The following is a 26,770-nucleotide window of genomic DNA, read 5'->3' as shown; positions in this document are numbered from 1 at the left end:
AAACGGCACATTAAACATAACAATCAGTGTACCTTCTGATTAGTGTTTTCACATCTGCGTCACATGACCACTGCACTTGGTTCACACTGTAAAAAAAAAACATAAAAAAAAAACAAAAAAACCTGTAATATTCCGGCAGCAGGGATGCCAAAAAAATATTGTAAAATAACGGAAATTAACCATCTCATAAAAATATGGTAATTTTCCATGATTAAAATACAGTTTTTTGCTCCAACTTTACATGAGATTTTGCATATTTTTTTTGACTTTTTAATGTTTAATAAAGAATATTTTCACGTATTGAATTTCCCAACTGACTCAGGGCTGCTACAAACTGATTGCACTTTACGTATTTATCATATTTTAACTGTATTTAATTGTATTTTATTGTGTTTTACTGGTATTTTAATTGTATTTTATTTGTACTGTTTATTTGTACTTTGCACCGTAAAGGACTTTGTGACTCTGTCTGTGAAAAGTGCTCAATAAATAAAATTTACTGACTTACGTACTTACTTAAAACAATCAAATTAACTATAAATATATATTAATAATTTTCAATGAGACTCAGTTGTCCAGTCCACTGATAAAAACTGTATTTGGACAGTTTATCAGTGCTTATACATGTTATACATTCACAAAAATACATTTATTCAACATTTTTGTTGTGAAACCTCCTGTAATTACGCAAGATATTTGTCAATTAACAAACAAGTCTGGTTAAACTGACAGAAGAAATACTTCTTTAATGGTTAACTGTCAGTAATTTTTTCTCGTTTTATTTTATTTATTTATTTTTTTACAGTATTAAACTTTAAATTAACAGTTTAATCTCATAAATAGAAAAGAAATATTCATGAAATTATGATACATTTGCAAATGTATTTTAACTGTATTTTTCTGTGAAAAAAGAAAAAATTTCTTTTAAAAAATGGAAATTTTTTGGTTATTCATAGTTAGGTTTTTTTTTGTGTTATTTTACATTTGATGTGTAAAATCACAGTCTACTTTTGTAATTTCACTGATATTTTCCTGTATCTTGAAAATACAGGAAAAATCTGTCAAATAAACAGTGAAAATTCTGTTAAATTACAGATTTTTTTTTTTTTTTTTTTTTTTTTTTTTTTTACAGTGCAGGCTGAAACCTACAGCCTCTTCGGAAGCCGTTTGGTCAGAAAAGGTGTTCTCTTCTAGCACTTTTTCCTTCAAAAATCGCTCTGTGCCTCTGACTGTGTGTAATAATGAGGGGGATATAATTCTGCTGGCTGTTATTATGTGATTAATCAGGCCTTTATAGACTCCACGGTAACGCAGAAGGCATCTCGAGGTGCCTCGACTCCAGTCGCAGCAGTCTGTCTCCCTTTGGCTTTTGTTTCCAGCGTTCACTTACTTGTTTATTGCCGACTTTAAAGCATATCTGGTCATAAATAATACATCTATTACAGTTAGATACCATCTCATATATCCAGTGGGGAGAGATCTTAATAGCAGGAAGTTATATAAATTTTATTTAAGTGTTATACTCAAGGGCAATTGGCGGGTGTTTCTCCAAACTCTGGAGGGAATGCAGGGAAAAGGGTGACGATGATGATGATGATGATGATGATGATGTTTAGATCTGAGTAGAACTGCAGCAGCTTTGGATCATAGAGGATGACGTAGAACTGAGGTTAGAAACCTTTTAACCCTTTAAAACCGTTTGTGTCAGATTTGCTACACCAGGTTCTGAGACCTCTTTATCAACAAGATTAATACGTTCCTTAACCCTATAACACTGAACGTATCATATTTGATCCATGAGTTTTGAAGCCCTCTACATGATCAGTGTGATATTTCTTGTCTAAAACTAAACTATAATAAAAATCCAAAACTATTAGAACGTTGGCAGTCACCTGAAACGTTTTCCAAAAGTCTTGAAGGAGTTCCCAGTGATGCTGAGCACATGTTGGCAAGGTTCTAACAGTTTTGGATTTTTCATTCTAGTTTAGTTTTATTTAGTTTGGACTTTTTTTTCTCTAATTCAGTTCGTTTTAATTCATTTTTAGAGCAGGTTTGCTAGTTTTTATTAGTTTTCGTTATTTTCTAAATGCTTAGTAGTAGTTCAGTGGTCTCTTTTCTCTTCTTCTCTGTGGTCATATTCAAATCAATCCCAGACAGGACTCTGCTGCTTTCTCCCAACTTTAGTCTCCATGTTTCCAGGTAGAGTGGGGACCAGAAGACGACTGGAAACCACAAGTGACAGACCAAAAAGTGTCGTACGGTGCTAACAGCTAAAACTGCTTGAGAGAAATAAATCAATTTCATATCAGTCCGACACTGACAAAGACGAAAACGAAGGGAATTTTATCCATAATTTTTCTAAATCTTAGTTCGTTTTGTAAACACACAATACAGTTTCAGTTAGGTATCGTTTTTTTTTTTTCTTTCAATTACAGTTTTTATTTATTTCAGTTAACGAAAATGTTTTTACAATTCTAGTTTTTGTCATTTCGTTAGTTTCCGTTAACGATAATAACCTTGCTTGTTTGACATCTGTGGTCCATTTAAATGAGAAGGTGAGTCCCAAGTCTTGACTGGTAGTGTAAATGGAACTTGATATGTGAAAAAAAAAATGTTTTGGTTGTTCAGAAGGACCAATAAAGGCTTCAGTTTCAAAGAACACCACCCCATCCCACTTCTCCCAAAAACTCGCACCCTGCATATCGGGTACTTTAGCAAAGAAACCTCAGTGAAATAGTTTGATAGTAATGGCAGTATTCGTAAATCTTCTTCTAACAGCCACATTTTCAATCACACTCTGAAAAAGTTTGTTTGCCTTCTAGATCAGGTATTGACGTGATTTCATTGTAAAGTAAAGAAAACACAACTCTAACTCTAAATAAAAATTGCTCACGAAGGTCAACTTGACAAAAATGGCCAATCTCTGTCGCTCGGCGGTCGATTCTACCTTCATTTAACTCCTAGTTTACAGTTCAAACCTCCAGATCGACCGTTTATAATTGGAAGCCATTTTCAGAAAACGGCGTCCCCAGTTGTAAACAGAATATGTGCAAAGTTCTGGACAAAAGACAAAACCAACACTACCCTCATTAGTTTGTGGAGATGAAACAAAAGCCCGAAGAAGAAGAAGAAGAAGAAGAAGAAGAAGAAGAAGAAGAAGAAGAAGATTGACTAAACAGGGAATTGTCAGGAGACTAAAAACCCGACTCTGGTTTCCATTTGTTAAGCCGTGGTTTTCAGAAGGTGTGAGTCGGCAAATGTTTTGTTACTGTAGCGTAACTTCTGTCGGCTCGTTTTAGGAGTCCAGCCGCCCTCTAGTGGCCGCAAAATCAATAGGTGTGCAGCTTTGTAGAATCCTGTTTCTCATGTGTAGATTTGGCTTTTGCAAGCCGCGTGAAACATGCAGAGAGAGAGAGAGAGGCGAGCGAGAGCAACGGCGGATCTTTCTTTTTCCCTCGCATATCCTCCACACCCCGAGGCTAAATGCCAACCTGATGGGTAATCTATAGACCCGTCCCCGCTACATAAACAAACCCAGAATACCAATGCTCCAGCCTCTGCTCCGGCATTTATATTTATCTGGTGTTTGTTTCTGAAAGGAGGACCGGCTCCAGGACCGGCTTCCAAACTGAGCAGAAATCTCGATTAGCCGGACCCAATAGTGCTGACCAGGGATTAGCCAGAGGGAAACTCCACTGAATACACTGCCAACAAATTAGATGTGTCCCCCCCCTCCCCCGACTCCCCGTGGGTCTTGTTAAATCTTTAGAGAGGAGACATTCGGTGCTTATGGGACTCAGCAGGTAATCCTGTGCGGGGGTACAAAAGGTCCTGTTTGGATGGAACTGGACCGATCTGCCGACTGGTTAGGGGGATCTCTAGAGCTTTGGCTTCCCTAAGAAGGGGATTGAAAGGGAGACTCAATGGCCACAAAGCCTCTCCACAGTTGGCCTTGCACGACCTCTTTCTGGAGATTACCGAAGCCAGCGAAAGTGTCTTAATGGAAAATAGCTTTGGAGAGGGGAGTTTTGTGATCCTGCGAGACAGAGGGAAGGGGAAAGCCCGGCTCGTTTGGGTCTAAATGCCCTCGGTGTAGTCTATAGGGGTGTGTAGAAGTGATGTAATAACAGCCCACAACGTCATAAATTTGCCAGTTTTAACCCTTTCATTCATAATGGTCGCTACAGTGGACAGCTACTCTACAGCTGTTCTCCTGTTTCCTCTGCCAGGACGTACTGGGATCACTTTGGTTTGTGTGTTTGCAAGCATGCGTGTTTGTTTGTTTGTTTGTTAGCAAGATAACTCAAAAAGTTAAGAACGGATTTTCATGAAATTTTCAGGAAATGTTGATACTGGCACAAGGAAGAAATGATCAAATTTTGGTGGTGATCGGGGGGGGGGTTGATCTGCCTTGGTGGAGGTCTGCATTCTCCAAGTGCTTTTCTTGTTTGTGTGTTTGTTTGTTTGTTTGTTTGTTTGTTAGCAACTTTACAGGAAAACTATTCCACCCATCTTTCCCAAATCTTCCCCACAGATAGGCCTAGGCCCTGGGACCAACCCATTCAATTTTGGCCCACACTCAAAAAAATAACTAAGCCAAAAATGTTGACTTTATGTATTTTAATTACATGTAAATTTTCCATGTAATTTTATTACATAAGTTTAATGTAAAGAGTTGCATTTAATACAATGTTTTTTCTATCATATTGAGTCAATATGAATAAATTAAATACCTTCAGTCAGATTTGCTTTAGTTAATGCAAACTTTTACATAAATTGTGTTTGACTGTGACGCTCAGCCTTTTTATGTGATCTAGTAAATAAAGTTTACTTTACGTGTTTAGATTCACTTCATACTAAGCATATTCACATTATTTTTGACTTTTTCGGATAAATAAACTTTAAATTTCATATATTTCAGTTACATTTTACTTTACAATATTACTTCATGTTTATTAGAGCCAAGAATCATTTTTTTGAGTGCAAATAGGCCAAAGTTCAAGGTCACAGCAAGGTCACAACATCTACAATTTTCCTATCTGTCATCATTGACAAATTTAAGAAAATTCCTAAAAAATTCAAAACGACTCCGATTAGCCTCCAATTGGATCCACCTGTAGCTTAGAACAATATCTTGTATCTGGCACAAAATTGTCCACATCCACTGTGGAATGTGGACTCTGTGGACATTTACATTTAACACTGAAAATCCCATTTACCACACATTTAAAATTACAAATATTGATGTGAATTGAATATAATTGGACAGACACATGACTGGTACCAAGCTTCAACTTTTTCTGCTGTATGGAACAACCTGGAAACTGTTGAATTTAAACAGAAATAGTCGATCCACACATGCACACTGTTTGGGGTGCTTGGCAGAGGTTTGCGTTCTCTGAACACTTGTATATTCATGGATTTTGTTGTTTTAGTTCCATATCAGCCAACGCTGTGGACGCTTATGCATCATCCCATCCACTGTCATTTATACCGTTACTGTAACTTTGCTGTTCTTCATAAACCTGATCTGCACTCACATGTTTGAGGGTTCATTGCTTGGTATTGTTATTAATCTGCAACTAAAGGTAGGGTAGGAGATCCTGGAAAAATGGTTCCTGCAAGCTATAGTTTGAAAATACACAATTCAAAAGTCCAAACCCCAACGCCTCCAGAGTACCGGATTGTACTCGCAGAGGGGGGCGGGACAAATGGCAGTTGAGTTTGATAGACATATCACCATTTAATCATTTCGATTGGCCTGTTAGAATGATTGGATGGTGTTTTTTCAGTCCTGTCCATTCCACAGGTGACTACATTTTTTTTTTTTTTTTTGTTAGAGCATTTGATTAATTGGTTGCAATTGGGGTGTGAAGGGGATTTTAAGCAAAATAGTAAAAAAAAAAAAAAACTCCTACCCTACCTTTAACGGGTTTTGTTTTGTTTTGTTTTAAACAAAAAATAATATAATAATGTAATAACAGCCGATAACGTAAAAAATTTGCCAATTTTAAAACGTAATAGGCCAATAACATAATATCTGGCCAACAATGTAATAAAACTCCTCAACCTCTCAAACAGTAAAAAGTGCTTTTAAGATCCTTCAAATAAACATTATTTATCAAAACAGTGTTAAATAATAATAAATAAGATATAAACAATAAAGAAAAACAAAAAACTAAAATGAACCTCCGCCATATCTGCATTTGAATAAATACCTAAAAATATCAATACAGTACTTTTTAGTATCGATACAGGGTTGTGAAATGAAATATCGCAATATATTGCGGAACCAATATTTTCTAATACCCTGTAGAAGCCAATAATGTAATAACAGCCGATAACATAATAAATTTGCCAATTTTAAAATGTAATAGTCCAATAATGTAATATCTGGCCAACAACGTAATAAAAGTCCTGAACCGATAACATAATAGCTTCTGGCCAATAATACTATAACTTATTACATTATTGGCTCAGTTATTGCATTTGCAAAGAATTTATTTATTTACTTTTTTTCCCAGGCCAATAACGTAATAACCAGCCAATACGTTATAACGTAATAATAGTGGTAAAAATTTTCAGTTTGTTCCTGTTTTTCACATTGTTTGAAAGGATAGTTTGTAGATGTAAACATTTTCATCATGTAATTTTACTTTTTTCGCTGTAAAACATTGAGAAAAGTTTGGAGTTGACATTATTTATATATTATTATGTTATTGTTTTACTGGTCCAGCCTGTTTCAGATCAAATTTAGCCGAATGTGTGCCCCTGAACTACAATGAGTTTGACAGCCCTGCTTTTAAACAGTCAAAAATAAGAAGCGAGAACAGGGAGGCTGTCTGAAAATTGATCATCCGACATCCCGTCTGTCTTCCGTCGACCTTGGCGGTTGTGAATCTGCACAGCTTTTATTAGTAATGAGGAGACGCTGATACGGCACAGATAGAACAACAAGGTCTCGCAGGTGGAAATAAGCCGGATTGTGGATTTGGATGGTTGTGATTTGCTGCTTCTGCAGATAGAAGCAATAAAAGAGGCATCCTTTAATACAGCGTTGGGAAGGTTGTTTGAATTCTGTCATTACGTGGTTTTTACTTAAAACTGTGCGATGTATGAGGGTTGTATCCTCTGTTTTTTTGTTTGTTTGTTTTTTTACCAATGTTAGAGACTTTTGGATTTTAGAATGAAAGTAGAAAGCACATACCTCCACCAAGGCCCCACAGTACAATTGTTGATGAAATATTATATTTTAACCCTTAGGGGTCCATGATTACAGCCCCGTCACTGAATCACATGACATTTTCAACACATTGTAGCATCAGAAGTCGGTCACATAGACCACTGGGGAAAATTGCATTCGAAAGTGCGGAAACACTCTCCCATTTTTTGTTTGATGTTGATAGAGTAAAAACAACCGACGATATGACGGTTTGAACTCGGAGCAAACAAACAGGAATAAAAGAATGAAAATGAGGTGGGGGTGGGGGTGTCATATTTCTGATGGCAGTGACCTGTGGGGGTCTCCCAGGGGTCCATCCTGGGACCCCTCTTATTCACTGTTTACATGTTGCCCCTGGGCCAGTTAATACGCAGTAATAACATGTCCTACCAGAACTATGCAGACGACACTCAGATTTACATCTGACTGACAGCAGGAGAACATGGGCCTGTGGACTCACTCTGGGACTGCCTCCAACAGACCCCTAACCCTAACCCTCCAACAGATCAGTCTAACCCTAACCCTAACCCTCCAACAGATCAGTCTAACCCTAACCCTAACCCTAACCCTCCATCAGATCAGTCTAACCCTAACCCTAACCCTCCATCAGATCAGTCTAACCCTAACCCTTAACCCTAACCCTCCAACAGATCAGTCTAACCCTAACCCTAACCCTCCATCAGATCATTCTAACCCTAACCCTTAACCCTAACCCTCCAACAGATCAGTCTAACCCTAACCCTAACCCTCCATCAGATCATTCTAACCCTAACCCTTAACCCTAACCCTCCAACAGATCAGTCTAACCCTAACCCTCCAACAGATCAGTCTAACCCTAACCCTAACCCTAACCCTCCAACAGATCAGTCTAACCCTAACCCTAACCCTAACCCTCCAACAGATCAGTCTAACCCTAACCCTCCATCAGATCAGTCTAACCCTAACCCTTAACCCTAACCCTCCAACAGATCAGTCTAACCCTAACCCTCCAACAGATCAGTCTAACCCTAACCCTAACCCTAACCCTCCATCAGATCAGTCTAACCCTAACCCTAACCCTCCAACAGATCAGTCTAACCCTTAACCCTAACCCTCCAACAGATCAGTCTAACCCTAACCCTAACCCTCCATCAGATCAGTCTAACCCTAACCCTCCATCAGATCAGTGTGTGGATGCAAAACAACTTTCTCCAGCTAAACTCAGACCAGACTGAAGTCATTGTCTTTGTTCCACAAAAACCCAGAGAAAGTGTCATCAGTCATCTGGAATCTGTTCCTCTAAAAAACTAAACATCAGGTTAGAAATCTAGGGCTAATAATGATCTCAGACCTAAACTTTAACAGCCACATTAAATCAATGACATCATCAGCCTTTGATCATCTCAAAAACAGTAGAACCACAGGTTTAAACCGGTCTGAACCAGACTTAGACAGACTTATCCATGCATTTATCTGGACCAGGTTAGACTACTGGAACAGCCTTCTGACTGGACTCTAAACCAGCTGTAGACCGCTGTAGTCCATCTAGAACACTGCTGCTGTGGTCCAGACTAGAACCAGGAAGGACCACCATATTAGTCCTGTGTTCAGATCTGTGCACTGGCTTCCTGTGGCTCAGAGAACAGACTTTAAAACAGCTCTGCTGGTCTACAAGTCTGTCCATGGTCTAGAACCAAAGTCCATCTGGGATATGTTGGTCTCATATGAACCATCCGGGACCCTGAGAACCTCAGGGACTGGTCTGAGAACCTCAGGGACTGGTCTGAGAACCTCAGGGACTGGTCTGAGAACCTCAGGGACTGGTCTTTTGCTGGTGCCCAGAGTCAGGATTAAACAGGTGCAGGTTTTTTTGTTTTTTTTTACTCAGGTTCATTTAACGGAGGATACTGGAGCGCTCTTTTGTGCGGCCTCTTCTACTTCACGCTCAGGTCATGAGTTTGCAGACCTCGCCACCAGCTGTTGGGTCTGCGCTCCACGACCACAGAGTTCGCGAAGACTTCCCAAGGTAATCCGATTTAGTTAAAATGCCAGAGACTTTGATTATGAAGAAACAAAAAGGGAAAGGGACAGGTGGGGGGGGGGGGGGGGGGTAGAAAGGGGGGGGGTGGCATTGTTGCACGCTTCCCCTTCAATTAGATTTATCTGTAATTGAACCTCCTCATTTTGTTGGTTATTATGTCCATTTTGTTAATTATTTTGTCTATTTTGGTCATTATTTTGACCATTTTTGTTGATTTCATTATTATTTTGGTGTTTAGATTTGTCTTTTTTTTGCTCATTTTGGTTGTTATTATGTCTATTTTGTTAATTATTTCATCCATTTTTGCAAATTTTGCTATTATTTTGGTGTTTTGTGTTTTTTTTTTACTCATTTTGTTGGTTATAATGTCCATTTTGTTTAAATTTTTTGTCAATTTTGGTAATTGTTTTGACCATTTTTGTTATTTTTTTTTAATATTATGGTGTTTTTTTGTTTGTTTGTTTTTTACTCATTTTGTTAATTATTTTGTCAATTTTTGTGAATTTTGTTATTTTGTTTTTTGTTTTTTGTTTTTTTTTACTAATTTTGTTGGTAATTTTTTCCATTTTTTTGAATTTTGTTATTATTTTGGTGGGGGGTTTTTTGTACCAATTTTGTTGGTTATTATGTCCATTTTGTTAATTATTTTGTCTATTTTTGGTAATTTTGTTATTTTAGTGTTAGTTTTTGTACTCATTTTGTTGGTTAACAAACCTGATGAAAACCTAACCCTCAGGGTTAAAACGTACACGACTTTTGTGAGCGATCGCTAAAAGCAGATCCCTGTCTCGCTGCAGCATCAGTTAATTAATTAGTTTCATTTAACGGAGGATACTGGAGCGTTCTTTTGTGCGGCCTCTTCTACTTTACGCTCAGGTAATGAGTTTGCAGACCTCTGCCACCAGCTGTTGGGTCTGCGCTCCACTACCACAGAGTTCGCTAAGACTTCCCAAGGTAATCCGACTTAGTTAAAATGCCGGGGACTTTGATTATGAAGAACAAAAAAGGGAAAGGGACAGGTGGGGGGGGGGTAGAAGGGTAGATGGGGGGGTGGCATTGTTGCACGGTTCCCCTTCAATTAGATTTAGCTGTAATTGAACCTCTGGGGAAGGCGCTGATCGTCACAATAAAGTGCGGCATTACCTCAAACCGGATTTAGTGGCAACATGATCCTGCGCCGCTCTAGGTGAGACATTTAATTAAGTCCCATTGCTTTTGCAGAGCAGCCATATAAGTGAATTAACAGTGCACAGAGCCACCAGGCCTGCCTCCACTGTCCCCCGTATACAGGACGAGCAATAACAACAGGATTTGCAAGCGTATTTAGACACAGAAAGAAAAAGAGAGAGAGAGAGAGAAGGGCAACAGCACAATGACACTGAAACTTTTAATACGAGCCAAAATGAAACCTAAAGCTGGGATCAGATCCAGTTTGTGTACTTCTCCGACGTCTGGCCCTTATTGAAGTTTACTTCGGCGGTAATGAAGGGTCGCTTCGGTTAGCGTTGCGTAGGAGTGAGCCGCACGGAGCATGCCCGACAAAAAAACACCCCCCCGAGCCTCATTACCGCCAAAACAAATGCGACACACCGCCACAGCAGCAGCGGCAGCGTCGTCCGTGGAGGAGGAACCCCAGGAATCATAGGATCTGAGCCCCCAAAAGACACCAAACCACACTATACATAAATACCAGACGGATACCAGACAGGTAGACCACGCACGGCGAACATGTTGGTGGAAGGACATCGTTTTAAGCGAAGTGGTGCAGGGTTTTTTGTTTTTTTGCTATGGAAACAGGTTATGTAACGGCCCAAAAATAATAAATGTCTGAAACACACCGAGGGGACGGTCAAGTGAGATGTAGGAGACTGTGACGGTGGGAATTAGTTTTGTAGTCGACAGGAAAAACCTGGATTTTAGAGCAGCTCACCCAGTCTGTTTACACGACCGCAAGAGTCCGATAACCGCAAGGAAGCGGATCATTAGAATAATAATAATCAGATCTGACGCAATCACATACAATTTGTTTATTTTTCAGCATTTTCTTGTATTTTCCATTATTTTTTCTTCAATGTTTTTTTTTTTTTTTACTTTGTTTTACTCAATTTTTTCCTTTTTTCCACATTAGTTATCATTCTATACGTTTGTTTTTCTTCATTTTTCTTCATTTTCTCCACTGTCATTGATCCAACTCCATGGGTTTACTGGTGATCAATGTTGTAGAAGATGACGGTGTTTCCATGGTAACTACGGAGCCTCTGAACATCCAAATATAGTCATATCTGATGACTGAAAAGATGAAGAACTGGATTTTACACCAATTATTTCACATATTTCTTCAATATGTTCAGTTTGTGGATTTTTTATTTTGTTATCATTATTTTTAAAAGTTTGTATTCATTTTGTTCATTTTATTGATTATTTTGGCTGTTCTGGTTCATTTCAGCATTTTCTTGTATATTTCATTATTTTTTCTTCAATTTTGTTCAGTTTTAGGCTTATTTAATTTTTTTTTTTTTTTTACTTTGTGTTACTCAGTTTTTTCCTTTTTTTCCACCTTGGTTATCATTTTATATGTTTGTTTTTGTTCATTTTTGTTCATTTTCTCCACTGTCATTGATCCAACTCCATGGGTTTTACTGGTGAATCAATGTTGTAGAAGATGACGGTGTTTCCATGGTAACTACGGAGCCTCTGAACGTCCAAATATAGTCATATCTGATGACTGAAAAGATGAAGAACTGTATTTTACACCAATTATTTCAACATATTTCTAAAATTTTGTTCAGTTTGTGCTTTATTTTGCTCTTTTTACTGATTTTTTTTTTTTTTTTTTTCCCATTCATTTTGTTCATTTTATTGATTACTTTGACTTTTCTGGTTCATTTTGTTGACTAATTAATTTTCCTTCTTTTTTGTATAATTGTGTTTATTTTTCAACATTTTCTTGCCTATTTCATTATTATTTCCCCCAATTTTGTTCAGTTTGTGGCTTATTTTGTTAATATTACTTAATATTTTGTGATTTATTGTTAATTTTTATTCCTTTTATTCATTACTTTGGCTGTTTTTACTCATTTTATTGATTACTACTTGTTTTAGCTCATTTTCTTGGCTGTTCAATACATTTTTCTTCTTTTGTTTTTTTGTACATTTCTGATTATTTTGTTCATTTTTCAACATTTTCTTGCTTACTTCTTTATTTTTTCCTCCAATTTTGTTCAGTTTGTGGCTTATTTGTTAATATAACTTATTATTTGTTGATTTATTTTGATTTTTATTCATTATTTGATTGTTTTTGTTCATTTGTTACTTATTTTGTTATTTTTTGGGTATTGCTGTGTGATTTTGTGATTGATTATTTCATGTATTGATAGTTTTAGTGGATCGTTAGTTACTAAATAGTTTAGATCAGTAGATGGTTTGGGTGTTTCAGGGTTAATATGAGTTATGAAACTGGTCTGGGTGAATTGTGCTGTTTTTCGAATGCAGCTGAATTGCCAGCAGTTTCCATAACAACTTGGCCTTAATTACAGTTTCAGGTAAATATATATTGTATATGTGCACACAGAACACTCATTAATATTCACTTATTATTGTGACTAAAATATGTCTTAGTTGCTGAGAGCAGTGTGCAGTTTAACCCTTTAAAGCCGGTGGATTCTGATGACAGGAGCCGTGGGTTGGACCTGAAGCCTCCGAGGCTTTAGTTCTATTTAAATCAGACATGTGTCTGTAAACACGAGCAGGATGTGTTTGTATCTGTCATTAACAGCAGAAACAAAGGAAAGTTCATTTGTACGGAATCTGCATCAATAATATCACTTTTACTTTTACATATCAGTCATTAGCAGCTTAATTAACATGAGATATTCCATTGTTTTTAACCCAGAATGACCCAAACATCCACTGGTGACATGAAGTATCTGCTTCTTTCTAATGTTTAAGGCCTGTTGATCCACTAAACCTGTCAGTCCATGTCAAATGTCAACCTGGATGAGTAGGGTTAGGGTTAGGGTTGGGTTAGGGTTAGGGTTAGGTTTGGAACGGAACTGATACCAGTTAGACGCCCATGACCAGGGGTGTCAAGCATGTGGCCTGTGGGCCAAGACCAGACCCAAAATGGTTCAAAGCCAGGCCGCTACAAGGGTCAAAAGTGGGACCGATAAAGGTTCAAAACTGGGACCAGTAAAGGTTCAAAACTGGGACCGATAAAGGTTCAAAACTGGGACCAATAAAGGTTCAAAGCCAGGCTGCTTAAAGGTTCAAAACCGGACCGTCAAAGGTTCAAGACCCACCCACCAAAGGTTCAAAACCAGCCTGCTAAAGGTTCAAAGCTGGCCCGCTAAAGGTTTAAAACCAGGCTCCCAAAGGTTCAAAACTAGACCACCAAAAGGTTCAAAACTGGGCCACTAAAGGTTCAAAACTGGCCCACCAAAGGTTCAAAACTGGCCCACCAAAGATTCAAAACTGGCCCACCAAAGGTTCAAAACCAGGCTCCCAAAGGTTCAAAACTAGACCACCAAAAGGTTCAAAACCGGCCCGCCAAAGGTTCAAAACCAGCCTGCTAAAGGTTCAAAGCTGGCCCGTTAAAGGTTTAAAACCAGGCTCCCAAAGGTTCAAAACTAGACCACCAAAAGGTTCAAAACTGGGCCACTAAAGGTTCAAAACTGCCCACCAAAGGTCAAAACTGGCCCACCAAAGATTCAAAACTGGCCCACCAAAGGTTCAAAACCAGGCTCCCAAAGGTTCAAAACTAGACCACCAAAAGGTTCAAAACTGGGCCACTAAAGGTTCAAAACCGGCCCACCGAAAGTTCAAAACTGGCCCGCCAAAGGTTCAAAACTGGCCCACCAAAGTTTCAAAGCCAGCCTACCAAAGGTTCAAAACTGGCCCGCTAAAGGTTCAAAACTGGCCCGCTAAAGGTTCAAACCCAGCTCACCAAAGGACTGGTCTTGAACAGTTTTGAACCTTTAGCTGGATGGTTTTGAACCACTGTCAGGCCAATTTGGAACCTTTGGTGGCTGGTTTTAAATCTTTAGTAGGGCTGGTTTTGAACCTTTATAGGGCCGGTTTGAACCTTTCGGTAAGCCGGTTTTGAACCTTTATCAACTGGTTTTGAACCTTTTGGCAGGCCAGTTTTGAACCTCAAACTGGCATGCTAAAGGCTGAAGACCGGCCCACCAAAGGTTCAAACCAGCCCATCAATGGTTCAAATCTGGCCTGCTAAAGGACAGGTCTTGAACAGTTTTGAACCTTTGTTTGGCCAGTTTTGAATGTTTATCAGTCCCAGTTTTGAACCTTTAGCGGTCCTAGTTTTGAACCTTTACTGGTCCCAGTTTTGAACCTTTACTGGTCCCAGTTTTGAACCTTTAGCGGTCCCAGTTTTGAGCCTTTATTGGTCCCAGTTTTGAACCTTTAGCGGTCCCAGTTTTGAACCTTTAGCGGTCCCAGTTTTGAACCTTTACTGGTCCCAGTTTTGAACCTTTATTGGTCCCAGTTTTGAACCTTAGCGGTCCCAGTTTTGAACCTTTATTGGTCCCAGTTTTGAACCTTTATTGGTCCCAGTTTTGAACCTTTATTGGTCCCAGTTTTGAACCTTTATTGGTCCCAGTTTTGAACCTTTATTGGTCCCAGTTTTGAACCTTTACTGGTCCCAGTTTTGAACCTTTACTGGTCCCAGTTTTGAACCTTTAGCGGTCCCAGTTTTGAACCTTTACTGGTCCCAGTTTTGAACCTTTAGCGGTCCCAGTTTTGAGCCTTTAGCGGTCCCAGTTTTGAACCTTTACTGGTCCCAGTTTTGAACCTTTATTGGTCCCAGTTTTGAACCTTTAGCGGTCCCAGTTTTGAACCTTTACTGGTCCCAGTTTTGAACCTTTACTGGTCCCAGTTTTGAACCTTTAGCAGTCCCAGTTTTGAACCTTTACTGGTCCCAGTTTTGAACCTTTAGCGGTCCCAGTTTTGAACCTTTACTGGTCCCAGTTTTGAACCTTTAGCGGTGCCAGTTTTGAACCTTTATTGGTCCCAGTTTTGAACCTTTATTGGTCCCAGTTTTGAACCTTTAGCGGTCCAGTTTTGAACCTTTACTGTCCCAGTTTTGAACCTTTATTGGTCCCAGTTTTGAACCTTTAGCGGTCCCAGTTTTGAACCTTTATTGGTCCCAGTTTTGAACCTTTATTGGTCCCAGTTTTGAACCTTTACTGGTCCCAGTTTTGAACCTTTAGCGGTCCCAGTTTTGAACCTTTATTGGTCCCAGTTTTGAACCTTTATTGGTCCCAGTTTTGAACCTTTACTGGTCCCAGTTTTGAACCTTTAGCGGTCCCAGTTTTGAACCTTTTTCGGTCCCAGTTTTGAACCTTTTTCGGTCCCAGTTTGAACCTTTAGGCGTCCCAGTTTTGAACCTTTAGCGGTCCCAGTTTTGAACCTTTTTCGGTCCCAGTTTTGAACCTTTAGCGGTCCCAGTTTTGAACCTTTTTCGGTCCCAGTTTTGAACCTTTATTGGTCCCAGTTTTGAACCTTTATTGGTCCCAGTTTTGAACCTTTACTGGTCCCAGTTTTGAACCTTTAGCGGTCCCAGTTTTGAACCTTTTTCGGTCCCAGTTTGAACCTTTTTCGGTCCCAGTTTTGAACCTTTAGCGGTCCCAGTTTGAACCTTAGCGGTCCAGTTTGGCCCATGGACCACATGTTTGCCAGCCCTGCCTTAAAGGTAGAAAACAGCAGACATTAAAGGGTTGAATCCATGCATCTATTCTTAGTATTTTAATAATTCCAGGTTTAAATCCTACCCGTTTCACGTCCGTTTCTCCAAAAACAGATCTTTTTTGTTCACCTGACTCCACAGTCATCTTTAACACTGGTCCCTGAGTTCCTCTATCATTTTCACATTGTTTTACTGCAGTGTTTTCAACTAATTAGACACTAAAACCCCTTTCATCGAACACACACAGGCCCAGAAATAAAATGAAAAAAAAAAAAAAAAAAAAACCACAACAGTGAATGGCAGCGTGTGTTGTTTTTCAGCGTATGATCATTATGAAATGGTGAGAAACTTAACACTACGCTGCCACTACGGGTGTGAAAAACACACAAATCTACACTTTACAGAGTTTAGCAGGACTTTATAAATGAGACATATTTGTTTAAACCCACAAAGACCCAGTGTTCCCACAGGATTTACTTCTCTGTTTAACCTTCCTGAAGGGATTTATCACCATTTAGTATAAGACTGTCTTCTGTTTTTGCTTTTCTTTTACAGTGAAAATCTTGTATTTTATTATATTTAATTCAATGATTATGTAGATGTTCATTAAAGCTCAGATTAAAGTTGAGGGTTATTTTATCAGAAACAGAGAAAACTAAAGAAAGGAAACTTTTTCTGGAAAAAAATATCAGTAACTGTATCTGAAAATAAGTGTGTCCATCCACTGTCATCCATGGTGATACATCCCTTAAGAAATGGGGTAATATAGAGAAAAAATTCATTTGCAAACTGCCACAAAAGTATCAGTGGGTCTTTAAGGAGAAACATTTAGAAAAAAGTACTTGATTTTTAGTGAATAAACACATAATAAAGAGGATAATATCACAATAAACGGTGATAAATCACTTAAGAAATGGGGTAATATATTAAAAAAAAAAAGTCATTTGCAAACTGCCACAAAAGTATCAGCAGGTCTTTAAGGGTTAAATATAGAAAAAAATACTTGATTTTCATTGAATAAACATAAAAAAGAGGATAATATTACAATAAATGGGAATAAATCACTAATATAGAGAAAAATTTCATTTACAAACTACCACAAAAGTATCACTGGGTCTTTAAACGTTAATAGAGAAAAAAAAAAAAACTTGATTTTTAGTAAATAAACACAAAATAAAGAGGTTAATATTACAATAAATGGGAATAAATCCGTAATATAGAGAAAAATCATTTGTGAACTATCACAAAAGTATCAGTGGGTCTATAAGGTGAAAATTTTTGAAAAAAAATTATTGATTTTTCGTGGATAAGCAAAAATTAAAGAGGATAATATTACAATAAACAGTGATAAATCACTAATATAGAGAAAAAATTCATTTACAAACTACCACAAAATATCACTGGTTCTTTAAGGGTTAAATATAGAAAAAATACTTGATCTTTACTCAATAACACAAAAATTAAGAGGATAATATTACAATATGCAGTGATAAATCACTAATATTGAGCAAAACAGTGATTTGTGAACTGCAGAAAAAAATACTTGATTTTTACCTCAAAAAACACAAAATAAACAGGATAATATTACAATAATGCTCATGAATCCCTTAAGAAATGGGTAATATTGAGGAAAAGTCATTTTTCAAACTGCCACAAAAAGTATCAGTAGGTCTTTAAGGGTTAATATAGAAAAAATACTAGATTTTTAGTAAAATAAACACAAAATAAAGAGCATAATATTACAATAAATGGGGAATAAATCACTAATAGCAGAAAAAGTCATTTGCAAACTACCACAAAAAAAGTATCAGTAGGTCTTTAAGGGGAAAAATGAGAAAAAATACTAGATTTTTAGTGACTAAACACAAAATAAAGAGATTGTGTTACAAGAAATGGTGATAAATCACTAATAAGAAAAAAAGTCATTTACAACTTCCACAAAGTAGTACTGGTTCTTTAAGGGTTAAATATAGAAAAAATAGTGATTTTTACTCAATAAACACAAAATAAAGAGGATAATATTACAATAAACGGTTATAAATCACTAATATAGAGGAAAAGTCATTTGCAAACTACCACAAAAGTATCAGTAGGTCTTTAAGGGGAAAAATGAGAAAAAATACTAGATTTTTAGTGACTAAACACAAAATAAAGAAGATTGTGTTACAAGAAATGGTGATAAATCACTAATATAGAGAAACAGTTATTTGTGAACTGCCACAGAAGTATCAGTGGGTCTTTAAGGGTTAAATCTAAGACGTCCAACAGGTGAATTTATTAACGGTGCGAATAAAAGCCTGATTTCAGACGCTAAACTGTCTCTAATCTGAACTGGAATTGAGCCGACGTGGTGCGGGTTTTGTTTCAGTTTCACAACCAGGCGAACAAAGAAGGTGGCAATTATTGAAGGCCTTTTATTAATCCTGTTCAATTTGATCTCAGTCTCCAGGGAAGGGCGACGTTACCATCTAAATCTCTCATTACGCTTCCGTTCCCTATCTGTTCGCCGCACTAGTTCGTGTTTAGTTGCTTAACTTGATGCCACCACAATGGAGGTAAATGCGAAGATGAGGATGCACGCTCGACTGGAGGGATTTACCCAGACGCTCTGTCAATTCTGATTAGTACGACGGGGGATTCGCAAAACAAAGACGGGAAACCTCAGGGGACCCGGGTTCTTTAACTCCCCCCAAAAAAAAAACCCCTTTTGGAAAATTTCCTGTGAAACCTCCAGAGTTTATTTAATGATAGTGAATGAATGGGTACATTGTTAAGTCAGCTCACTCCACTTTTGTCCTATTTACTAACAAAAAACATCTCACCTAAAGCTCCCAGTCCTTTGTGATTACTTTGGACGCTCCCTCCAGTCACAAACAAATGCCCCATGTTCTTCCCTGGTACTGTTTTTTTTTTTTTTTTTAATAACCTTGGACTTTTTTTTGGTACACAGATGCAATTATTGGAGAAAAGAATGTGCACTCCACAAACTCAGAGGGAAAAAAAAACTAATGCTGCCCTTTCAAGTAAAGCCAGTAGATGAAGTGGAAGTGGAATGAGTGGAATGTGGACTTGAGTACAGTAGATAAGCTGCTCAATCAGGGACGATAATGTGGGCTGCAGATTTATTGGCAAGTTCAGGAGAAAGAGCGCAAATTCAACATGATGTCTTCACAGCGGAGTTTACAAGGAAGAGGACTGGGGTTTTCAGATGAACAGGATCAAAATGTAACTGATGTAGACCAAAATAAGCAAAAACTGGAGTAAAATAAAGGGAAAAAAATGAAAAATAACAACAAAATGAACAAATGTAACTGATGTAGACCAAAATAAGCAAAAACTGGAGTAAAATAAAGGGAAAAAATGAAAAATAAGCAACAAAATGAACAAATGTAACTGATGTAGACCAAAATAAGCAAAAACTGGAGTAAAATAAAGGGAAAAAAATGAAAAATAAGCAACAAAATGAACAATGTAACTGATGTAGACCAAAATAAGCAAAACTGGAGTAAAATAAAGGGAAAAAATGAAAATAAGCAACAAAATGAACAAATGTAACTGATGTAGACCAAAATAAGCAAAAACTGGAGTAAAATAAAGGGAAAAAAAGAAAATAAGCAACAAAATGAACAAATGTAACTGATAAAGACCAAAATAAGCAAAAATTTGAAAAAAAAAAGCAACAAACTGAACAAAAAAACAAGTTCACAAAAATGCACAAATAAAAAAATATAAGTAATATTAACACTCTAAGCCACAAACTGAATAAAATTGAAATAAATGTACAAAATGAAAATAATGTGGAAAAATTAAACAAAAAAGTGAATAAAATTAGGTAAAAAAAAAAAAAAAAAATTAAAAATAGACACAACAAAAAACAAAAACAGCTAAAGTTAACAAAAAATTGACAATAAATCAACAAATAATAAGTAATATTACACTATAAGCCACAAACTCAATAAAATTGAAATAAAATGTAAAAATGATAAATAATGTGAAAAAATAAGCAAAAATTGAATAAAATTGGATAAAATATTTAAAAATAGGCAACAAATGAAAAAAAAACAAAAAACAGCCAAAGTTATGAATAAAAGGAATACAAATTAACAATAAATCAACAGAATAATAGTAATATTAACACTATAAGCCACAAACTGAATAAAATTGAAATGAAATATACAAATGAGAAATAATGTGAAAAATAAGCAAATATTTGAATAAAATAAAGTACAAATAATAAAATAAGCAACAAATGACCAAACCAAAGTGATGACTAAAAATGCCCAGTGAAGCCATTAAAGTAGATGAAGTGAATGAGTGGAATGTGGACTTGGAGTGCAGCAGATCAGCTGCTCAGTCAGGCCAAAATATGAGTAACATAACACTACAAGCCAAAAACTGAATAAATTGAAATAAAACATATAAATGATAATGTGAAAAAATAAGCAAAACTTTTTTTTTTTTTTAAATTAGGTAAAAAGTGTAAAAATAAGCAACAAAATGAACAAAAAGCCAAAGTAATGAATAAAAGGAAAACAAAAAAAACAATAAATCCACAAAATAGTAGTAACAATAACACTACAAGCCAAAAACTGAATAAATTGAAATAAAACGTACAAATGAAAAATAATGTGAAAAAATAAGTAAAAATTGAGTAAAATTGGATAAAAAATTTAAAAATAGGCAACAAAATGAACAAAACAGCTGTTTTTGTTCATTTTGTTCCTTATTTTATTGTTTTTTATTTTATTACTTTTTTTTTGCCAATTTTTTCCACATTATTCATCATTTGTTGTTGTTTTTTCTTCATTTTTCTTCATTTTCTCCACTGTCGTTGATCCAACTCCATGGGTTTTACTGGTGAATTAATGTTGTAGAAGATGATGGTGTTTCCACGGTAACCACGGAGCCTCTGAACGTCCAAATATGGTCATATCTGATGACCATGAAAAGATGAAGAACTGGGTTTAACACCAGTTATGTCCTCAGATTTCTTCCCCTCTCTTCAGTTCGGGGCTGATCTCAGTCTTGTTCCCATCAGGTCTTTTCTATATTCTAGATCCGCTCCTCAAACTCCACCCTGGTACTCAAGCTGCCGTGTAATCAGACACAGATAATGGATTACTTGAACAGATTCAAGTCTGAACTGCACAAACACACTGTGTTAGTTCGTCATAAACTGGAGTGATAATCTTCTCTGAAAGCGGAGGGCAGATGGTGCACCATTCATCCTTGGCCTGTGGAGCCTGCGACCACGCACCAAGTGGGGGTGCCAGAGCGACGGCAGCCCGCATCCCATATGACCAATTAACAGGGTTACACCTAGGGCTGGGGGGGGCTGGGGGTGGGGGGCAAAGACACCAGCACCTGTTACTGACACTGTGTACATGGTGTCGGCTTATGGAGGGGAAATGTTTCTGTGTTCCTGCTCACATTCACCCGTTCATGGACGTGATGGAACATACGAACGCATGCTTTACAACCAGTCCAAACTGTAATCCATTACAGATTACACAGTACTGGCATTTCAAAGTAACTCCTTACCTTACAGTATTAGTGTCTCAGAAACTGTAATGTGTTACATGACTGCTGTTAGGTTGGAGTTACAGACAGACTTAAGTCAAGATGTTGTTGTTTTTAGCTTAACTCAAGATTTTTTTTTTTTTTTTTCTGAATTCAAGATTTTTTTTCTTAATGCAATATTTTTTTGCTTAATTCAAGATTTTTTCTTGCTCAACTCAAGATTTTTTTTGTGCCTATTCAAGATTTGTTTTGCGTAATTCAAGATTTTTTCTTGCTTAACTCTAGATTTTTTTTTCAATTTTTTTCAATTCAAGATTTTTTTTTTTGCTTAAGTCAAAGAATTTTTTTTTTTTTTGTTGCTTATTCCAGTTTTTCTTTGCTTAATTCAAGTTTTGTTTGTTTGTTTTTGCCTAATTCAAGATTCTTTTGCTTAATTCAAGATTTTTTTTGTTAATTCAAGTTTTTTTCTTTTTTTTGCCTAATTCAAGATGTGTTTTGCTTAAGATTTTTTCTTAACTCAAAGACTTTTGCTTAATTCAGATGTTCTTGCTTAATTGCAAGATTTTTTTTTTGTTTGCTTAGGTCGAGATTTTTGTTTTCTCATTCAAGATTTTTTCTTATTTCAAGATTTTTTTTGCTGAAGTCCAGGGGTTTTTTTTCTTCATTCAGTTGTTAGATTTCTTTGCCTAACTCATGATATTTTTTCTTAATTCAAGTTTTTTTTCTTTTTGCTGAACTCATTATTCAAGGTTTTTTTTTTTTGCTTAACTCAAGATTTGTTTTGTTCTAATTAAAGATTTTTTTTTGCTTAACCTCAAGCTGTCAGCCATATTTCTGTGCAGAAGAAACCAGACTCTTTCCTGGGTTCTCAGGAGCACGTACAATGCCATTCTAAGTGGCTGCAGGTCAGTGGGTTGATTCATTAAGTGTGAAATCAGAGGATTACTCAAACAGATCACAGCATTTGTCGTTTGTTTGTGAAGGATGTGATCAGCCTTTGATAGTCCTGGCTTCAGCCGTCCTCTAAATTTGTCAATTACACCTCCATTGTGCGGGCCCCATTGTCCGGGCCTTTACGCTCCACACAAAGCTCATTTCTGGCGGTGCTCGACAGGGAATCCCATCTTCAAAAGGCGCGGGGGAAAGTGTGTTTATTGGATTTGAGAACCTGGCCGGAGATAAGGTGAATTACCCCTGTTGGTGTCATCCCCAGATGAGACAGCCGAGTCAAATACAAGTTGTTCGACTGAGGGGAAAGGAAAGCAAATCACAGCCCAGGATTAGCGCCTTCAATTGGCAGAATGTGTAAACGCCTTCGGGCTCGCTGAAATATTTATCTCCTTACATCAGTCGACGTACTCGCGGATCGCTTCTGATGATCAACGCGGATTCATAAACGACTCACACTGCCCATTATCAGCTGAAGTCATTTGAAACGGACCGCGTTCCCACGGCGACGGCCTCGAAGCGGAGACCGAAGAAGGACTTTCTGAAGAAGTTTCAGCCGAGAAAACAAACCGAAAATCTGACGAGCGGACTGAGGAGAAAGAGAGCATGTGCAGAAGACAGACACTGGGGTGGGGGGGGCAATGCTAAACTCAAGATTTATTTTGTTTGTTTAATTCAAGATTTTTTTTGCTTAACTAAAGAATTTTTTTTTGCTTAATTCAAGATTTTTTTTAGGTTAATTCAAGATGTTTTTTGTTAATTCAAGATGTTTGTTTTTTGCTTAATTCAAGATTTGTTTTTTTGGCTAATTCAAGATTTTTTGGTTTAATTGAAGATTTTTTTTTGTTCGTTTAACTCAAGATTTTTTTTTTTGTTTAATTCAAGATTTTTTTGTTAACTCAAGATTTTTTTTTTTTTTTTTTTTTTGGTTAACTGAAGAATTTTTTTTTTTTGCTTAACTAAAGAATTTTTTTTTGCTTAATTCAAGATTTTTTTGGTTAATTCGAGATTATTTGTTTAAGTCAAGATTTTTTTGTTAATTCACGATTTTTTTTGATAATTCAAGATTTATTTATTTTTTTGCATAATTCAAGATTTTTTTGGCTAATTCAAGATTTAATTGGTTTAATTCCAAGATGTTTTTTTTTGTTTGTTTGTTTAACTCAAGATTTTTTTGGTTAACTCAAGATTTTTTTTTTTGGTTAACTAAAGAATTTTTTTGCTTAACTAAAGATTTTTTTTTGCTTAATTCAAGATTTTTTTGGTTAATTCGAGATTATTTTTTGTTTAAGTCAAGATGTGTTTTTTTTTTTGTTTTTTGCTTAATTCAAGATTTTTTGGTTAATTCAAGATGTTTTTTGTTTAACTCAAGATTATTTTTGTTTTGTTAACTCAAGATTTTTGTTTTGTTTTTGGTATAACTGAAGAATTTTTTTTTTTTTTTTTTGCTTAACTAAGAATTTTTTTTGCTTAATTCAAGATTTTTTTTTTTGGGTACTTCAAGATTTTTTTGTGTGTAATTCAAGATTTATTTATTATTTTGCATAATTCAAGATTTTTTTTGGCTAATTCAGATTCATTGGTTTAATTCAAGATGTGGTTTTTTTTTTGTTTAACTCAAGATTTTTTTTGGTTAACTCAAGATTAATTTTTTTTGGTTAACTAAAGAATTTTTTTGCTTACTAAGATTTTTTTGCGTAATTCAAGATTTTTTGGTTAATTCAAGATGTTTTTTGTTTAACTTCAAGATTTTTTTGTTTAATTCAAGACTTTTTTTTGTTACCTTAAAGATTATTTTTTTGTTTTAACTAAAGAATTTTTTTGCTTAATTCAAGATTTTGTTTTTCACTTACTCAAATTTTTTTTGTTTTTACTGAATTCAGGGTTTTTTTTTTTTTTTTTTTTTTCTTAATTCAAGTATTTTTTTTCTGTTGTTTTTGTTGTTATTTTTGTTACTGAAGTTGCTTCACATTGTGCGCCTGTTGTTGAACTGTGGTTTTCATGTGGTTATGTTGAGCGTACGTACATCCTGTTTGAGCCAGTTGTCAGAAATGGCGGTGCTTTGGTTTGATGAGAATGACGCGGCAAAATTCTCCCGTCGACTTGTATTCCCCGTGGGACGTCCTGACACCGACGGTCGGCGCTCCACCTGGCTTCGGCGTCCGCTTCACCTTTAGGGACGGTGTTGAGCTTCTGCCAGCGCAGTCCGTCCGTCAGCCAAACTGTCGCCGGGCCAGGGAACAGTCCCACGCTGCCAACTTTCCACGGCTTGGCCAACGCCGGTTTTTGTATGGCAAGCATCTCCTTCACTTCAGCTGCTACCCCGCGCCCCCCCTCTTGCCTCCTTTTTTTCTTTCTTCTTCTTCTCTCCTTCTTCTTCTTCTTCTTCATCACCTTCCTCCATCCTCCTCACCACCTGTCCCGCATCCGTTGAGACGAGGTGTGAAGTTTCGCACTTTTTGCCACGAGACAGAGGAACGGCGAGTTGGAGTTGTGCACGAGTTTACGGCGGCGGCCAACGGACGGAATCTGACGGGGTCTCGGATGGCCCGCTGGACTTCCTCTTCACCCCCCCCCAACCCCCTCCCCTCGCCAGTCGCCATGTCGCTGTGCTGAAGTGGGGTCCATCTGCTGATGTCTGTACGTCTGCCTTCCAGCCCCACAAGGAGCCCCGCCACGCCACAAGTTCATGTGGAATCCAAAACCAAATGGAACACATACTTGCGTTAGACAGATGGACTGGAAGGAAAAAAATAGGTTATGAGTTACTACGTGATTTGGCTGAGGACAACTCTGCTAATGATGCTTGTTTTTAGTACAACGTGTACACGTTTCTGCAGCTCTGACCTTTATTTTTAGATCAGTGGTTCTCAACTGGTGGGCCGTGACCCACCAGTGGGACTCAGACCTGTTTTCAGTGGGTCGTGGGCCTTTTTCTGGACAACTCTGGCCGTGACGTCTTAGTGGGAAACCTCCCAGACTGAGGTCGAGGATGAGGTGGACTGCCTGGTCCACCGCATCCACCTCATCTACATTCTCTGGTGTGGTTAACCCTCTGGTATCCAGGGGTGCCTTTTAACGCACACTTTGCACTTCGTTTTAAAAAACTTCATATTATTTTTCACAATTTAAATAAGGTAGAATCAAAAGTTGTTCATTTGTGCATGATCTTTAAAATTCTGTCCACCAACTCAAATGTGCACATTGTAAAACAACAGAAAATGACCAGACTAGCATCTGTCTGCCCAGTGTGCAGAAAACGCACTGTTTCTAACATTTGATCTGTATGATTAGGACTGAGCTGGATTTACAAAAATAAAATCAAATTAGAGCAGAAAAATAAATCAAAATATAATATTTAATAGTTTGATTTATAGCGTGCATTTTACGCACACTTGGTGACAGATGCTAGTTTTTTTGAACATTTGACCTAGAGCCAAAAATAATATGCTAATTACCAGTGTTGGAGTTAAGCACTGACATATGCCAGGAGGAAAAAATCCAATAATATGTGATCCACTTGTATGTACACTCTGAAAACAGAGGTACCAGATCAGAACATTTATGGACCTATAAGTACATTTTTGAAGAATGTTCTCTCAGAAGTACAGTATTGGTCTGTAGGAGGCCAGAACTGCACCTTTAGACATGAAAAAGGCTCCACAGTTCTGTCCAGTCCAAATGTGTTCTATAAGGAACCCTGCAGCATTAAAACTGTGTGTAGACCATGAGAACAGGCTGTAGGATAGAACTGAACAGTAGGACCAACTAGAGTTCAAACATTAGGCTGAGCACATTATTTATTATATATCTACTGAAATTATGCCGTTTTTTTTTCTCAATTAGTCCACCGGTTCAAACTTGACCATCATGGCATTATTAACTATAAACATCATGGCAGTATTAACTATAAACATCATGGCATTATTAACTATAAACATCATGGCATTATTAACTATAAACATCTGGCATTATTAACTATACAAGAGTTTTCTTTCTGTGTAAGTACTTAAGGTACAAAAAATGGACCATTTCCAATGGTACAGAAATGTCTGTGAAAAAAGTCCACCCCTGGAGACAAGCATTTGGACCCGTTTAAGTACCAGCTGGTACCTCTGTTTTTGAGAGGTGTAGTATACTGGGGAAAAAAAAAAAAAGTGTTTTTTTGCATTAAAAAAAAAAGGTTTGTTTCCATTACAAACACGACATTTAAAGGGTTAAAAAATGTGACAGTTATTGAGTATTTGGTATTTTTATTGACGGCTCACGTTGATGAAATAGAAAAAAGTGTAAAAGAATTAAAAACAACTGTATGAACAATTTTTTTGGACATGTATTCCACAAGTGTGTGTAAAAGGCA

The sequence above is a fragment of the Sphaeramia orbicularis genome, chromosome 18 (genome assembly GCF_902148855.1).
Source record: "Sphaeramia orbicularis chromosome 18, fSphaOr1.1, whole genome shotgun sequence".
Classification (NCBI taxonomy): Eukaryota; Metazoa; Chordata; class Actinopteri; order Kurtiformes; family Apogonidae; genus Sphaeramia; species Sphaeramia orbicularis.
Note: the sequence above shows the minus strand (reverse complement) of the source record.